Source organism: Cebus imitator, unplaced genomic scaffold (genome assembly GCF_001604975.1).
Source record: "Cebus imitator isolate Cc_AM_T3 unplaced genomic scaffold, Cebus_imitator-1.0 Scaffold681, whole genome shotgun sequence".
NCBI lineage: Eukaryota > Metazoa > Chordata > Mammalia > Primates > Cebidae > Cebus > Cebus imitator.
Genome location: NW_016107996.1, coordinates 409,554 through 415,550, shown reverse-complemented (window position 1 = coordinate 415,550; position 5,997 = coordinate 409,554).

Here is a 5,997-nt window from a genome sequence, read left to right as displayed (position 1 = left end):
AAAAAAAAAAAAAAAAGAAAAATTAATATAATTAATGTAAGTGTGCAAATTGTATGGGAAATGAGTATTCTAAAATGCTCATTTTAGCCAGTAAAAACGTTGAGTGTCTTAGGTCAAGAAAAGGAAATGTTAGAAATATTTTTCTTTTCCAGAGGGGTCTGTAAGTATAAGCAACCATGACTTCTGAAATAAGTTGCATCTCTGGATTTGTGATCTGTCTCCTGGATGATTATCTCAGCTTTGAGGGACAGGTCTTTTTCTTCATGCCTGCTCTAGTCTCATATCTTTAATTCATTCAGCAAGTGTACCCAGTAGTATTATTGTCTACTGTTTACTGTAAATATATATATTTTCTTTATGGGTTGAGCAGCCTTGTATTAGCACCCTGGGACACAAAAATCACATATATAATGTTTCAGTAAATGTAGTGAAAAGAACTGTATTATTGAATTGCTGGGTATTTCCGTAAATTTGAGACTGCCTTTATATTCTCCAATACAAGACCATGTAGGTATCCCGTCAGAGAGTATATTTTTCCAGGTTTGGCTTGTTTATTTTATTTTATTTATTTTGAGATGGAGTCTTGCTCTTGTTGCCCAGGCTGGAGTGCAATGGCACTATCTCAGCTCACTGCAACCTTCACCTCCTGGGTTCAAGCAATTCTCCTGCCTCAGCCTCCTGAGTAGCTGGGATTACAGGTGCCCACCACCATGCCCTACTAATTTTTGTATTTTTAGTATAAATAGGGTTTCATCATGTTGGCCAGGCTGGTCTTGAACTCCTGACCCCATGATCCGCCTGCCTCAGCCTCCCAGAGTCCCGGAATTACAAGCGTGAGCCACCGCACTCAGCTATTTTTTTAAGATAGAAAAATATACTTCACATATAGTCTACTGACAGATAATGACTGATATTTTTTCTTATAGATAACACATAATACACATTGTGAAGGCTAATACATTAAGTAACTTGCTTATTTTCCGTTCTAAAACCTATAGGCAAAAATATGAAAGAATCTATAGAAGCTGTCAATATGTAGCCCAATCTCTACCCATGATGAGAGAATACAGCTTATATATTTTATAGTAGGGCACTAAATTCAGGAACCATGTATTTCAAAACTTTTTAGTGATTATCTCAGAATTCTGGGTTTCTCTGTGCTGTACATCCCTAAATTTTTTGCATAGGTATTATTAATATATTCATTATTTTTAAAGATGGACTGCATTCTGTAAAAGGCTTTTCTAGTATCTGCAAATCACATAATTTTTTTCTTTATTATATAAAATGATTTCCTAATATTGAGCCAACCTTGCATTCCTAGAACAAACCTCAGCCATGGCATGTTATTTTCTTAATGTGTTAATGGGTTTACTTGTTAATATTTTACTTAGTATGTTTTCTTCAATATTCATGTGAAATTGGTCCATAATTTTTATACTATATTTTTCAGGTTTAGATTTTCACTCTTTACTTGCATCATAAATATAATTTAAGTCTGTTTTCATTTTTAATGATCTAGAACAATTTATTAAGCGTCAGATCTAGCTAGTCTTTGAAGGATAGCTTCTGATGTGAAACCCTCTCAGTCATATGCTTTTTTGTGGGATAATTTCTGGTAACTTCCTCTATTCTATGAAAATGATCTTTTCAGGCTATTTATAATGGGTTCCACTTTGGTAATCTTTGCCTTGGAAATTAACTATTTCATCAAGACTTTCAAATGTATTTGCCTAGAATATGCAATGTAACCTTATGACTTTTAAAACAAATTTTATTTATTTTATTTTTTTAGAGACAGGGTCTTGCTCTGGACTGGAGTCCAATGGTGCAGTCATAGCACACTGCAGCCTTGAACTCTGGTCTCAAGGAATCCTTCCACTGTAGTCTCCCAACTAGCTGGGACTACAGGCATGTACCACCACATGGAGGTAATTTGTTTGTCTATTTGTTTTTTGTAGAGACAGGGTCTCTTTGTTGTTCAGGCTGGTCCTAAACTCTTATCCTCAAGCGATTCTCCTGCCTCAGCCTTCCAAAGTGCTGCAATTACAGGCATGAGCCACCATATCTGGCTTCCTTATGACTTTTTAAACAGCTTTATTGAAGGAAATTGATATGTAATGAACTGCATACGTGTACAGCTTGTTCAGTTCTAACATGTTTACTTGTTAAGTTCTAACATTTTCGTCATGTCCCTTGATAATTTCTCCCACCCTTACCTGCACTCTTCTCTGCTCTCCAAGCAACCTCTATTTCAGCCTTCTGTTGCTAAGGTGAAATGAATGAATTAGTTAAAAGGTTAGCTAATTAAACCATTATTACTTAATACTTTAATCTTGGGTGTTTTACAGTTAATCCAATGATGAAAAATTGGCAGGGAAGGCCCTCCTGGATCTCCTTGAAGGGAAGTACCTAGACCACCCAGAATTTTTGTAGATTCCTCTGAAAAGGATGACAAGTTGTCTCCACCCATACTCCCATTCAGATCATTTTTTCTTTTATATTTATAAAATATAATTTATTTAATATCTCTAACTTACTTTCCTGTTTCTTGTTAACTCTAGAAAAGTATAACTAGCAGTTATACCTTAAATGGGGAGAGGTAGAAAGCCTCATTCCTCGTCAGAGGAAATTGTCTCATGACAGCCTCCATGGTAGGTAGGGAGGTATGTGGGAAATGGCCTTGTATCAGCTCCTCACAAAACCTACCGCGCACTCATGTTCTAGGTGAGTTACAGCGCTTAGATAAGCTAGTGTTAAATCCTGGTCTGTGTGGCTCATATGAAATTATGCAAGTTGCCTGGCAGCCATGGTACAGTCATTCTTCTAAAGGAAGAGCTATTAAGTCTGTTAAGTCTCACCAAAGTGAGAACAGAAATGCGTAAAATGCCTTAGAAGACAGAAGCTTGTTTAGGTCTTTTGTTCTTCGGGGGCAGAAATAATGTCTTGTTCATCTTTGATTCTTTGGCACCTGACCTGACATAATCAGGTTTGCTGAATGAATGGTTATAAACACATAATTTCTTTAGAAATAAGGGAAGACTTTTATTTCTGGAAATATGAATGTGAACACTTTGGTCTCCAGCAATTACTGTCAGGAAATTTTATGTTATGTTAATAATACAAAAGAACAAGTAGAGCCAGCCAATTTTCAGAACTATTCATTCATCAGTAACTCTGCTAGATGCTAAGGATACAATGGTGATATAGTTGTTTATCTCTTGTCCCTCAGCCTGCCTCATACCAGCCATTCCCCATCCTGATCTGTAAGCGGAGTAGGGAGGCTACAAACATCATTTCCCAGGCTCCTACTGCCATTTGGAAGAACTTACAAAAGGAGGCAGCACAGGTTAAAGGTTTTAATGCTTTACTGAAATTGTAATACTCTACTGTAGTTTTAATGTTGAAACTATAGTATTGTGATGGCCAATTTTATGTGTCAACTTGACTGGGCCACAGGGTCCCCAGATACTTGGTCAAACATTATTCTGAGTGTTTGATTTTGGATGTGATCAATCATTACCTCAGTAGACCAGGTGAAGCAGATTCCCTTCCCTAATGAGGGTGGCCCTCATCTGATTAGTTGAAGGAAGAAAGAAAACAAAAAAGATGATGCTACCTCAAGGGGTACGCCTCTTGACCATCTTGAGCTGGGTCATCAGTCTTTTCTGGCCTTCAGGCTCAAACTAGAACACTGACTCTTCTGGGTCTTGAATCTGCTGGCCTTTTGACTGCTCACTCCGTTGGCTCTCCTACGTCTCTAGTTTGCAGATCGGAGAACCTGGGACTTCTCAGCCTCGATAATCATATGAACCAATTCCTTCCAATAAATAAAAATATATACACAAACACATATATATTATGTATAATATACATAAATCGATATTATAACTACAAATATATATGTATACACATACATACATATATAGACACAGACCCTATTGGTTCTGTTTCTCTGGAGAATCCTAATATATATTCAGAAAGTTTAGAAATCATGCAATGCATTTTTCTCAATTTAAGAATCCACCCAAACAAAGTAACCATATGGTTTACTACTATAATACAAATAATTTACATTAGGATTTGTTAGATTTGTGTCCCCTAGACCCCTGAAAACCTTGAAGGATCAAGCCTTGGAAACTGACATAAAAACAGGGACTTGGGTAGTTCTATAAAGGATTTTGGATGACGACTCAATTTCTACTAAACAAAATACATAAAGCAGGAGATAATATATCACAATGCCCAAATCATTAACTATAAAAGGTGACCAGAAAAATCTCTGAATTCCAGAGTCTTTAATTGATATTATAAATATGGAAGAGATTGCTGGTACCAGACACCAAGTGAGAAATGTGAGTAGATGCAATAATGAAAACCTATTTCTACAATAAGGAGAAGTGATGCTAACAAAAAAGGAACTGTCTTCCCACAATTGTCACACACATAAGGCTTTTCTCCCCAGTGTGGGTTCTCCGGTGTTTGATAAGTCCTGAGCAGTGACCGAAGGCCTTGCTGCATTGTTCATTTTGCTAGTGTGCTTCTCCTTATTGTAGGAATAAGGTGAAGCGCTAACATAAAAGTTTGCAGCAAAACAGTCATTCCGAAATACTTTTGTAGAAACAATGCCACTGAATGTATACGTAATAAATACTAATTGTATAATGCTGACTAAAAGTTTTCTCACTTCAATTCACAAGACTAAAATTTTGACTATCATCCTGGGAAAAAAAGATGGTCTACAGTGTGTTTAACAAAAAGTAGATAGCCTGAGGAGTTAAATTAATGGTTAAAATAGTCATCATGAAAAACTGAGATGCTATTACCACAGAGGTGATTTAGGAATCAATGTATAAGAAGACCAAGACTTAGCAGGAATAAGTTTTACACAGTTTACAGTGTGTGTTGGGTGGTAGGCAGGATAGTGTCTATTGTTTTAGGAGACATTGGTTAGGCCCAGAGAACTAAGGGAACTAAGATACTGTGCATTAGAATATTTATCATTTTATTCTGACTTGATGATTGATTTTCATACTGACTGAATAGGAAAGTGTTTTCCTTAAACAGTAGCAACAGGGAAACATTAAAGAATGAAATTTGCTGGGCCTGCTCTGGCTGCTCAGCTGACCTCTCCATTTACCTTCTGATACCTGGACATCCCTGCCCTGTTCAGCCCCATAGCTCCCAACTGTTTGGTTTCTGCTCCATGGTTAGGGCTCTGACAGCTCCTTTGAATAAACCAGACACCCTCCCCCCCCACACACACACACAAAAAGAATGAAATTTGGGCTGGGTATGGTGGCTCACACCTGTAATTCCAGTACTTTGAGAGGGTGAGGCAGGATTGCTCAGGATGTTGAGACCAGCCTGGGCAACATAGTGAGACCCCATATTTAAAAAAAAAAAATGCAGTTCCATGGATGGTACACATTCATAATGATTTAGTGATAAGCTGTTTAAGGCATTTGCACCAGAACAGAATTCCTAGTCTGGTAAAGAAATATCCCGGTGGCTCACGCCTGTAATCCCAACACTTTGGGAAGCCGAGGCAGGTAGATCATGAGGTCAGGAGATCGAGACCATCCTGGCTAACGCAGTGAAACTCCGTCTCTACTAAAAATACAAAAAAACTAGTCAGGCATAGTGGCACGCACCTGTAGTCCCACCTACTCTGGAGGTTGAGGCAGGAGAATCGCTTGAACCCGGGAGGTGGAGGTTGCAGTGACCCGAGATTGTACCACTGCACTCCAGCATGGGCAACAGAGGGAGACTCCCGTCTCAAAAAACGAAAGAAAGAAAGAAAAACAAATATGGATTCTTTCTATCACAGAAACCCTGCCATTACCTCTGCTCTGCCTCTGTACTTGGCAAAAAAATGCACTAGATTGAGTAACACTCTGGGTCACAGAATTAGACACAAGCACAAATGGCCTTGGTGAGTTCTTTAGAAACCTGGATAACATCAAATTTTCAGAGATATTAAGGTAATCTCACTGG